The following is a 13,184-nucleotide window of genomic DNA, read 5'->3' on the forward strand; positions in this document are numbered from 1 at the left end:
CCAGCTACTACTATCTTCTCTCTCAAATTACCTTCATAGCCAAGCTTCACAAAAAGCGTTATTTCCTATCTTCACGTCTTCAGTTCCCATCTATTTTTTATACTAACAATCTTGTTTCCAACACCCGCCATCACCAGCAATAATGCTTTTGCCATAATCATTGCAGCAGACTTCAAAAACAGCAACAGATTTTTCCCTTCTCTGCAGCTACGCCCTTGCAATGTGACTTTGTTGCTCCTCCAATCAAGAAGAGTGTTTTTCCAGCCCTTGAATCTGAAATGATCTTATGACTTGATCCAATGGGACATTTGGCAAGCTTAGTGTTTCTGCCTTTGAGGTTACTGACTTGCTGCTCTTGGAACTCTACTGAAGTGCACAAGCCCAGAAGTTATTCCACTAGAAAATGAGAGGTCCCAGTTATTCTAGCCATGATCATCATGAACAAGCCAGCCCCAGCCGAACCTAGCAGGTGATCACAGATGTATACCTGCAGATGCATGAGGAAGCCCAGGTGAGAGATCACTAAAGCTGACCCAGATGAGTAGAACTGTCCAGCTGCTGCCCAGCTAAGCCAAACTCTGCCAACCTGCAGAATCGGGAGCCAAATAAATGGTGGTTGTTTTAAGCTGTTAAGTTTCGGGGTGATTCATCATGCAATAAAAGCTAACTAAAAGTCATCATTGACTTGCATGTTGTCGAATCAAATGAACACTTTTCTAATCCTTACTTAATTGCTCGGCAGTATGAAACACAGTTGACTGAACCCTCCTTCTTGAAACATTCTTTTCCTTTGGTTTTTACTCCATTTTATCTCTTCCTGATTTTCCTCCTACCTTCCTGGTCACTCTTCTCTGTTGTTTCCTTTTCTATCCAGGCTCTAAATATTAGTAATTCATCAGAACTCAATTCCTACCCCTTTCTTCACTTTTTTAAAGTAGGCTCCATGCCCAGCGTGGAGCCCAAAGCGGGGCTTGAACTCACACCCTGATATCAAGACCTGAGCTGCGATCAAGAGTCGAATGCTTAACCTACTGAGCCACCCAGGCACCCCTATTCACTTTTTAACCTATATTTTTTCTCCAGACTTTTGCCCTAGGCTTTTTAAAACCTACTCCAAAGACTTTAAAGTAATACATACCCTACACCAACAGATCTCTTATGAACCTAGTCCACATATACAACTAGTTAACATCTCCACCTGGTTTATTCACAAAGGCACACTGAACTTAAAATTCCCAAAACTAAACAACAAACTATCTCCCAGCTTCTTCCCCCTCCAAAATAACCTTCCTTCTTCTATCTTCTCTCTGTATATGGTGACTTAGAGTACCCAACTCGTTCCTCCCAGAAAACTGGGGGAGTGACCCTTTCAACATTTAAAAGCAACCAAGTCCTGTAAATGCTACCTGCTAAATACAAATTTGTATTTGGCCATCATTTCACCACAACTAGTCTAAGCCACCTCCAATTCATTCTTCAAACAGCAGCTAGGACGATCTATGGTAACACTAATGATCTAATGTACTAAGGTACACTAATCTCTTCATATCACTGCCTTAACTTAAAATACTTAAATAGGTTCCCAATGCCCTTAGAATAAGTTCTAAATATACTAATCTGACCACTTTAATCACTATACTCCTGTCACACCTCTATTTCTTAAAGGCACCAAACCAAGATCCTTCTGTCTCAGTGTGTACTATTCTTTCTGCTTCAAAAACTTTTTCCTCCTGTCATCCCTTCTCTGGTTTTTCAAGTCTCACATGTCGATCCTCGGGTATGCTTTCCTGAGTCTGCCCAAACTAAATTAAATCTCTATTACATACTCTCAACATCACCCCTGTACTTTACCTTCAAAGGATTTATAATAATTATAGGTGTTTATCCTCTAATGTCTGTATAACCTTCTGAACTTGTATGTACTATACGGAAACAAGAATCCAATTTTGTTCACTACTGTATACCTAAATGCATAATACAATGATGGGCAAAAAAGCAAGAGCTCAACAAATATTCTTAATTAGGAGATGAACTACATAATTATGCCCATTTTATAAATGAGGAAACTGAGGATCAAAGAGATTAACTATGCTGAAGTTATCCAGCAACTATACTGGAACTAATCCATACCTGATTCCCAAACCTTAACCTAATGGTTCCCAATTTCTGGAACACAACTGAATCTCCTAATACTCAGGCCCAAACACCTGCACTTAAAAAAGGGTTCCATGAGGATTTTTATATACAAAGTTAAATAACAATGCATCTTAACAGCCAAAAAGTTAACCCAAATATCTATTAATTGATGAATAGATAAACAAAATGTGGTATATCCATACAATGGAAAACTAATTAGGAATAAAAAGGAATAAAGTACTGATATATAACACTGATGAACCTCAAAAACATTCTCCAAATAATAAAAGCCAGACACAAAAAACTACATATTGTGCAGATTACATTTACATGAAATATCCATAAAAAAGCAAACAGATGAGTTGTCATCTGGGATTGGGGTTGAGAAAGTTATCACCATAAGTGGACACCAGTAATCTTTGGAGAACAATGGCTATATACTCTAAACTTACTAAAAATCATGGACTTATACACATAAAATGAGTGTTATAAAGAAAAAACAAAAGAGAACAATTCATTCTGTCAGATGGTAGAGAAGGTTGTCAGCAGCATATCACAGAGTTGGAATTTAAGCTGTGGAAGACAATAGAATGGCTAGGTGTGGATTCTAGGATTCAAGGTAACTGTGAAGCAGAGGAAGCACTGACCAATGAAAAAAAAGCACGAAAATACGCTAGGTCTGAAAAAACAAACAACATATTTGTTGTTATATGTGCCTTTCTAGAAAAATCTCACATTTTGCAAAATCACACTTTTCAAAATAATGGTTAAAACAGAACATTAGCAAAACAACAGCAATCCAAGTAACACACAAGCATAGTCTCCACTGGCATCTGTTCCCAGCATCATAATCAAACTTTTCAGCCTTAAATATAAGAGTTCAGGTTTTCTCAAGATGTAGGCTCTTGAAGGTAGTACTGTACTACTAATAGAAAAAAATTCAGCAAAATTAAAAACAGCCTTCAATTTTTTGTTAAACAGGGGGGAAACAGCCTCACAGATATTTCATCTGCACTTGAAGCTGTACTAAATAGATGAACACAGATTTAGGGATTCTTGACACTATTAAATCTTCTGCTTGTAAAAAAGGCAATTTTGCATCAGGATTTTCAGCCTTTTTTTTTTTTTTGCATCTATGGATTTAGATGATCACTTTAAAATATGTTATAGCACATATTTTTCTTCATGACACAATAAATCTAAACCATCTTTTTTGTCAAACATCTACATCCAATATAACTTCAAACATAATATATGGTCCCACATTTTAAGGTTTTTTAAACTTTTACTGAGATATAATCGACACATAACATTATGTTAGTTTTAGGGGTACAATATAATGATTCAGTGTATGTATATGGTGTGAAATGATCACCAAAATAAGTCTAGTTAACAAGTTACAAATTTTCTTTTCTTGTGAAGAGAACTTTAAAATTTTTACGTTTACCATACTGTAACTATAAAACCTTTAAGTTTAAGTTGTTAATTAAATGTTGGTCATTATAAATACTGTACTACTTTTAATTAGGTAGAATTAATAATTGCACTTCATTTTACATACAGTATGCTCTGGTCCTTAGGTATCAATACAGATGGTACATTTATATCCATTTTATTGCAGTCTTAAAGAGATACAACGTAGTATTATGCAAGATATACTGGATTTTTAATTTAAAGTGTAGGTCTCAAAAAAATAAAAGTACAGGGCTCTCTGAGTTGGCACTATTTAAGTTACTTACACCATACACCTTATAACTGAACATAACAGCCCTCTGTAAACAATTTTCTTCTCAGTTCCCTGGGTGAGGGACGTTAAGGTTAGGGGAAGTAACAGGGATCCCGATGAGATAAAGACCATACCTGGTATGGTCTGAGAAAGGGTCAGGATATTTTCCATTCATGGGTAGAGCTTTCTTACTGCTGTCTTAACCTTTTTTCTCCCACTAAAGCATACTTCTCTCCTGTTCTCTATTATGTTAACTGTTCTTACCACAACAAAATTTTTTAAAAATTTAAATTATGTGCCTTGTAGATGGAAATATAATTACTAAACTGGGAGGAGAATGACTGGAAGATAAATCTGGATATCAAGTCCACCAAAAACTTTAATTTGATAAAGTTCTCAGTAAATTTCCCTATAATAGGAAACATACCAAAACACTGTACATAAATATTTGAAGATATTCCTTAATAAACTTTGAAAGTGTGCACAAGTACTTTAATCTCATTAATATTACTTTTTTCAGTTATTCTCAATTGCATTATGTCCAATAATTTCCTTACCTATTAGGTGTATTTTGCAGCTGCATCACCCTGACTAGGAAACTGCTGCTCATGCCATAAGAGAATTACAAAGATTTTTTTACGTTTATAACAGATAATTGCCAACATCTACCTTATATTCTTCCTGACCAAAATCAACCCAATTTTGTTCTTTGGTACTGTTGCCCAAACACGAATGCCTGTTTTTGTTTTCTTAAATAGATTTATTGTGATATAATTCACATACCAGACAATTCACACTTAAAGTACACAATTCAACAGCTTTTGGTATACATTATTAATTTTTTATTGTGGTAAGATACATATAAAATGAAATTTGCCATTTTTGCCATTTTTAATGTACAATTCAGTGGCACTGTTTATATTCACAAAGTTATACAACCATCACCACTATTTATTTCTGAAACTTTTCATCACCCCAAACAGAAACTGTATAACCATTAAGAAACAACTGCCCAGGGCGCCTGGGTGGCTCAGTTGGTTAAGCAACTGCCTTCGGCTCAGGTCATGATCCTGGAGTCCCGGGATCGAGTCCCGCATCGGGCTCCCTGCTCAGCAGGGAGTCTGCTTCTCCCTCTGACCCTCCCCCCTCTCGTGTGCTCTCTCTCTCTCAAATAAATGAATAAATAAAATCTTTAAAAAAAAAAAAAAGAAAAAGAAAAAGAAACAACTGCCCAGACCCTCCTCTCCCCGGCCCCTGGTAATCTCTAATCTACTTTCTGTCTCTATCAACTTGCCTAATTCTAAGTATCTCATATAAATGTAATCATACAGTATTTGTCCTTTTATGTCTGGCTTATTTCACTCAGAATACTTTCAAGATTCATCCATGTTGTACCAAGTATCAAAATGTCATTCTTTTTTATGATGGATAACATTCCATTGTACATATACACCACACGGTTGTTTATTCACTCATCTGTTGACAGACTGTTTCCACTTGTAGCTATTATAAATACTGCTATAAACATAGGGGTACAAATATCTCTTTAAGACTCCCCCTTCAATTCTTTTTGGTATATACTTAGGATTTTATGGATTCTTTGTGGAGAAATGTCTATTCAAGTCCTTTGACAATTTTTAAGTTAGGTTATTTGTCCTTTTGCTGTTGACCGACAGGCATCCTTTATATATTCTGGATATTAAATCCTTATCTGATATATGATTTACAAATAATTTCTCCCAGCCTGTAGATTGTCTTTTCCCTTTCTTAACATTGTCTTTTAACGCACAACTTTTTAATTTTTATGAAGCCACACTTACCCATTTTGTTTCTTTTATTGCTCTTGCTGATGATATCATGGTTAAGAATTTATTGCCAAATTCAAGGTCATGAAATTTTACCACTATGTTTTCTTCTAAGAGTTTATGGCTTTAACTCTTTAGGTTCTTGATCCACTTTGAGCTAATTTTTATATATTATTTGAGATATAGGTTCAACCTTCATTCTTTTGCATGTAGAAATACAATTCTTCCAGTATCACTTGTTGAAAACTATCCTTTTCCTGTTTATTTTCAATAAAGATGTTCTGGTTTCTCCTCTAGAAATTTTGATTCAGTAGATTTGTGGAGGGACTTCAGATTTCCCATTTTCAAGGATGTCTCAGATATTTACCATGGTCAAACAAGTTTGAAGAACAGTAAAGAACACAACTTCAAGTACTTGATTCATATTCTAGATCAGTCAAAGAACTATTTCTTTTTAATCCTTGCTTAGCAGATACACTCAGCTTATGCTACATCCAGGTGAGGACTTAGGTAAGAAGCCCTTAATTTTCACAAAGGGTTGTTAACCTTACCATCTGCACATCTGATCTCTAAAACATAGGGCTTTACCAAAATAAACAACACAAGCTTGCCACAATACAGACTCATGCCATTCACTCTTTTAACAATAAATATGTGAGCATCTATTATACCCCAGCACTGTTTGAGCCACAGGGGATACAGCAGTAAAGATTCTTGCTCTCGTGGAACTTAAAGTTGGCGGGAAACAGACAACAAATAAGTATGTGTGTGTGTTAGGTAATGTGAAATGTTAAGAAAATTAAGGGTAAGTGGAAAAGGGAGTGGTTTTAGATTGCAAAGACATTTTGACGAAGTGACATTTGAGCAGACACCTGAAAAACAGTAAGAAAATAAATTATACAAATACCAACAGCAGAATATTCAAACAGGGGCGCCTGGGTGGCTCAGTAAGTTAAGCGTCTGCTCAGCTCGTGATCCTGGGGTGCTGGGATCGAGTCCCATATTGGGGTCCCTGCTTTGTGGGGAGTCTGCTTCTCCCTCTACCTCTCTTTTCCTGTCTCTCATGAATAAATAAAATCTTAAAAAAAAAAAAAAAAAAGAATATTCAAGACAGAGTGAGGCCCAAAGATTACAAGCTTGAACAATATACGACTCAACTATCAGCAATGAAGCCCAGTTAGATTTCAAGGATTAAAAGGATTCTTGAGGGAAATCCAATTCATTTCTTCCTCTAGATTAGGGCTTCTCAACCTAAGCACCACTGGTTGATGTTTTTGCTCAGAATTCTTTATTGTGGGTGAGCATATGAGTGTTCCTGTGCATTCGAAGATAACAGCATGCCTGGCCTTGGCCCACCAGATACCAGTACCACAGACACAGACACACGTGTGCGCATGCACGCACACACACACCCCACCATCACCCTTAGTTTTAGACAAAACCAAAAATGTCTCCAGATATTGCCAAATTCCCCTGCAGGGCAAAATGCACTCTAGATTGAAAACAAGACTCCCGATCAGTCCTTAAATTGAAATTCCATGTAGGAAACCCATAAAAATGGTCTTTAAGAGGTCTATGAACCATGTAGTCATCTGAAAGAGTACATAAAGTCTGCATGTGTGTGAAAATGTGCTTTTTTCTAGAGAGAAGGTGCAGAACTTATAATATCTAGAAGGCTAATGACTCAAAAAAAATAAAATTAAGGAATGCTTTAATATTTTAATTGGGTTACTAACTAGGAAGATTGTATAACTGCGTAAATTTCTAAAAACATACACTCTTCCAAGACTGAATCAGGAAAAATACAAAATCTGAACAAAAACAGAATCTGAAATATACATATATACATACATATATATGTTGAACAACAACATCTGAAAGCTCCAGGTTTGAGCCACATTTGTCCTAGCAGCCACGTATTTAATATCAATGGGCTGCGCTGTGGTTTCCTTTTTTTCTTTCATCACAAAACCCATCAAAAGCCTATAAAACCTGTCACTGAATTTACTAAAAGATGTTCTTGAAAAATCATCACCAACTGTCATTTTATTATCATCCCTATTTAACAAATGAAGAAACCAAGGTCAAGATAAGTTGACTGATTTACCCAGGATCAGAAAGCTCTTGAATAACAAAATTGGAAGTTATTTACATGGTTATATGACAGGAAAGAGCCACAGGAACATACCTAACTTCTTGGTTTTATTTATTTCAAAAGCAAAATAGGAAATGCTATAATTATGGTACATAACCAATAAATCACTAGCAAACTAACCTCAAAGAGCATAAGATGAATAAATTAGATATATCAACTGTAAGATTAACATCGTCTATGACTGAAAAACCTAAAATTTGTTTAGGGTAAGTGAAGTTTTTCTGACACCTGAGTCCTCACTGAACCCTCAGTAGGTCAGTTAAGTGATATGAAGGATAACCCTGCAACATACCTAGAATAAGCACAGAAGTGCGTTTTATTTACTTTTTTTAATCCCTCAATGCAAGCCAAAGTACAATTCAAAGTATTTAAAATATGATTCAATAAAGACAATTCTACAGGAATGGGGAGCCAACACAAGCATCTAAAAAGTTAGTGATCTCAATGTCTACTTTAATCTAAGAAAAAAAAAAACCAAATTACACAGAGCAATGATTCTTCAAACTTGTATTTTAATCATGAAACTCATTCTTCTAACCAAAATCTTATAACAATGTCTATTACAGTGAACAGATTAAAAGAGCTGCTCTTGCTGAACTGGGTGATCAGTACCCCAATGACCCCAACTCTTCTTGTCAAGGAAATCCCAATGAATAACTTGAAAACCAGCGATCTGTCAGTGTTTTTGGAAATGTGAATTATTACAGCCTTTCTAAAAAGAAATATATTCATAATATCTATTAAATTTTAATGACACATTCCCTTCAACCCAGTAAACCCTCTCTTCCCACTCAATCTCACAAGAACAAAAATGTCAGTATAAATTGTACATGAATATTCATCTTAGCACTATTTATAGTGGAAAAACAAAACAAAACAAAGAACGTGGAAAAAACCTGACATCTACAAGGGAACAGCTAAATGAAGTGTGGTAAATCTTCCCATGGAATATTGTGCAGCTGTTATAATGAACAAATTCCATCAGCTCATCTATACTAATGCTGAGGAGAAAAGTATTATTCTCAAGTGTGTATGTGTGCACACACAGGCGCACACACACACAAATATGGGTATAATGACATTTTCATAAAACAAGTACCACCACCACATTTACCAAAAATAAAAGCCCTTCCAGAGAGATGGAAAAATACGTACAGAAATTAATGGGAGGGCGCCTGGGTGGCTCAGTTGGTTAAGCGACTGCCTTCGGCTCAGGTCATGATCCTGGAGTCCCGGGATCGAGTCCCGCATCGGGCTCCCTGCTCGGCAGGGAGTCTGCTTCTCCCTCTGACCCTCCTCCCTCTCATGCTCTCTCTCATTCTCTCTGTCTCAAATAAATAAATAAAATCTTAAAAAAAAAAAAAAAGAAATTAATGGGAAATACATAATTCAAAATTATTTCTAATGTTACGCATGTATAAATGGAATATAAACACGATTTGAATCTGGGATGGAAAACATTCCTCCTATAGATATGTTATTTCAAAGTACTTGTAATAAAGCATTTTTAAAAGCAATCCTTAAAGAACAAAAAGCCAATTTCCATCCCAGGTTCAAATTGTGTTTATTGTGGCAGTACTTGTTTTACGAAAAAAAGAAATATTTTCTTTCAAAGTGAAAGACAGCAAAACCGTTTTCTGTATTGATGTTCTGTTACTTTGTTTTCCTGGGAAAATAAATAAAAGAGATCAAAAATTAATTTTCAAGTGAGTAATTGAGTAATTGCATTAGTGGATTTGTGAATAACAACTCAACCAGTGTTGGATAGCTGAATAGTAAGAACTGCAGATAACTGTGTAAGCATATGATATAATAAGATAATAAAATTGTAATGTTTCAGACCTGGAAGAGATCTAAGATGGGTTGAGGATGGAGATGAGGGTTCGGTCATCAAATGAACTCACTGGGTCATGGAATTGAATTCTTCTGTATCTTTTAGTATCTTCTAGTGGAAGGTGATGAGAGGAAGGAAGAAAGAGGACTGGTTAGAGAGATACTGTGATTTTATTCTTGTTAAAGTCAGAGGTGTCTTTGACAGTTCAGAATATTTGTACTCTTGGCTCCTGCCATGGTATACAACCTTGAATACCTTTTGCCTAGTCTTCATTTAAAAATTCAATTTTAAGAAAAAAATGTTAACGAAGAAAAGCAAAGCTCAAAGAATAGCAGTCCACAGTAAATTTGGAAAATTTCTTTTCAATCCCCTAGCAAACCTAAGTATTCTTTTCCAAAAAGGGCATAAAAACTCACAGAAAATGAAGTACTTAAAAAAAAAAAAAAGCCATGAGAAGTAAACTCTAGAATACAGACTGTCTTTTAAGATGCAACTGGATCAGCTTCATACAAATACCTACAGCTTATCCTATAGAAATGGCTTCATTTTCTCTTTTATAAAATGTAGATAGTAACAATTTGCTTAACTGCTGTAAAAACTGTAAACCCCTACACCTGCAATTACCAAATGGTGCTCCAAGACATCTGAAAACACCCAGGACACCACAGCAAACTCACAGGCATCATGGGATTTTTTTAATTATCAAGGAAAACATGACAATTCTCAAAATCTGTCAGACACCAAGTGAACTACTAGCTCAAGGTAATTCCATTTTAACATGAGATCATTCTACATTCCTTCTGAAGGTACCACATCTTTGAGAAACTGGGTTTGGAGGCAGCTGATGTGATAAAAAGTACTGCATGGAAATCAATGAGAAATAGGAAATGAGGTTGCAGAATCCAATTTGATCCTAAGACCTGAGGGCTTGTCTATGACCCACAGGCAAACGCATCCCACTAACAAGTAACTACTGTTATTTACGAATAAAAAAATATTTTTTCTTTCAACGTATGTGTAATTCCAAGGCCATAAATACTTAAGTTATTCATACCTAACTGAAATAGGACTATTAAGTATTATTTTTTGGCTCTATAAAAAATGGAATGAAACACTAAGAGCACTGTAAGTCAAGCACTTTTGGGAACCTCTCACTGTGTATTTACAAGGGATTCTCACGGATATTTGTAAGTTGCACTAGGGTACATCATCTCTACCCTATCTTCACTGGTAATGGGGCAAAGAAAATAAAAAACTGCAAAGACTGAAAACATAAAAAATGAAAATGATAGGGTGTTCACCATCACATTTCACTCTAGAAAAGCAGAAAACAAAACTAAAAGTTGAATACAATAATTAAACAAAAAAATACCCAAATGTTGCCTGTCTTATGTTTGTTTAAAGACAAAGACTACTTTAGTCTCAAAGTCTTGGTTATCTAACAATCTTTTCAAACACTTTTTAGCAGTTGAGCCCTTTTTTCAAAATCCCCCACCAAATTCTAAGTTACAAAATATCTAAAAAGCAGAAGTCTCTGTGGCTGAGGAGGAGCCTAGGACCACACTCTGGCGCACGTCCTCCACACGGGTAACAGTAGTCACTGGAACCCAGAGGTTTCAACAAATAGCTAGGGCTGCTGAAGGTAAAGGGGCAAAAGTGCCCCAGCCTTTCAATTAAAACAGCTCAGCACCATAGAAGATCTCCTTTGAAAAACTGATTCTTTGGGGAGGCACAGGTTATAATCGACAGCCTAAGGCCAGGACAATGACTTTCAAACTTTTTTTTTTTAACTGCAATACAACCCAATACACAAATACATTAACAACAACAAAAGTCTCATTAAATAACCTTTTTGTGTGTAATTCATGAGATTTTCTATTACAATTGAAACCCAGTTTACAAAAAACCTCTGGCCTAAGAAATTGCCTCAATGACTTCTGAAGCTATCAAAAGAAATTTTTTTCAGAGATTGTGAACAGGAGGAGCAAGGAGAGAACAAAAAGTTATTTGTGGTAATATAGGAACAAACAAAAAAAGAGAGAAAAGAGAAACCTTACGATTTCCACCTCATTATGCATACCAAAACCCAAACAAAAACAACAGAAAAAGGGTGGGGAAAAGGAGGGAAACAATATGGAAAGAGTGAATATGCATACATTAGAGCTCAATGTAAAAAATAAAATCATCAAAATATTTTCTCTAGTTAAGAAAAAACTTTTCTACCTGAAAACAAGAGAATAAACCTTTGAATCTTTTTCAACACAACCGATTTTGCCAGCTGTCAACCACATTATAACATTCATCTCTCCTCTTCCCCAAATCCATCAAAATGACCAAAGAAAAAGAAGCAGCATTAGAGATCAGAAGAGATCACTGACAATGCTGATAGTTGACAGAAGGAAAACCAAAACTCCAGAAGCCACCCCACCAAAGAAGAAATGGGGTAGAATGGACTGAAGACAATAAAATGGAAGCTTCCCTAGCTTTGGCCCACCATAATTAACAAACAAGCAAACAGAATCTTCCAATAACATTATCTTACCTCTACAGCAACTTATTTCCTAATTCCTGTTAATAATCTCAGCTCAGATAACACAGCAAATAGGATTTTGAAACGCTACCAGAAATCAAAACAGAACTAAGATGGACAAAGAGGTTTCATACGAGTTTTCTTGACTTGGCATAGACTGCAAGATAAATCATTTGGAATTTTGTGACCCAAATGCTCTCTCAGCCATTTGTCTTGTTCCAGGGAGATGTAAGACTTGCCAGTATGCTCCCAGCCCACATACCTTAAAAATAATTCTACTTTTTTAAAGCCTGTCTCAGTTCATTTACCATACCAGAGATAACCTACACAGGAGGGGATCAGAGCCACCCATTCCTTTGCAGGACTCATCTAGAGAAAATAATCCTAATTGGTACAATTGCTAAAGCAGCCCACACCCACTATCAACAATGACTAATTCAGAATCCCACTTATAACTGCATAAGGATAATTCAACATGTACATAAGACTCAGAGGGTCCAAAAGAGGTGCACAAACTGAAAATCAGAGCAAACAGGCCAAGTGATATAAAAATAAATACAGAAAGGTACAAGTGAAATTTTAAAGAATTTTTAAATTAACACTCTGAATGAAACGTGGAGAAACTTACATACATAATAACAGTAGACTACCTGAAAAGCAGCAACGGTAAAACAAGAAAATTCTGGAGACTTGAAAGCACAATACTCCCAAACTTCCGGTAAGGGTGAGGGGAGAGGTAACTAAGTACCAACAGAAGTGGGTGCTTGGGTGGCTCAGTAGATTAAATGTCTGCCTTCGGCTCAGGCCATGATCCCAGGGTTCTGGGATTGAGTCCCACACTGGGCTCCCTGCTCAGCAGGGAGGTCTCCTCCCTCCCCCCCGCCCCTCCCCTCCACTTATGAGTGCACTCTCGCTCCCTCTCTCTTGCAAAAAATAAAATCTTTAATAAAAATTTTAAATATCAACAGAGGTAGTGAAGAGTCTAATGAATACAACTT

At 36.1% G+C, this 13,184-nt stretch overlaps 1 protein-coding gene across 11 annotated transcripts in view; it reads right to left on the minus strand.

The window, feature by feature from the left end:
* Positions 1–13,184, minus strand: part of PDS5B (PDS5 cohesin associated factor B) — a 201,093-nt gene that overhangs the window by 141,568 nt on the left and 46,341 nt on the right. Inside the window, exon 2 of one of the 11 annotated variants that reach the window (XM_064586217.1) lies at positions 9,665–9,767. The exons of 8 other annotated variants lie outside the window; for them this stretch is intronic. The gene's annotated coding sequence lies outside the window, so the exon portion shown is untranslated. Of the gene's footprint in view, positions 1–8,977; positions 9,152–9,664; positions 9,768–13,184 lie in introns of those variants that run through there. 2 more of the 11 variants (XM_064586218.1, XM_064586220.1) reach the window with 2 other exon arrangements.

Source organism: Mirounga angustirostris, unplaced genomic scaffold (genome assembly GCF_029215605.1).
Source record: "Mirounga angustirostris isolate CCGP_5_RB_7025 unplaced genomic scaffold, mMirAng1.0.hap1 SCAF_3, whole genome shotgun sequence".
Classification (NCBI taxonomy): domain Eukaryota; kingdom Metazoa; phylum Chordata; class Mammalia; order Carnivora; family Phocidae; genus Mirounga; species Mirounga angustirostris.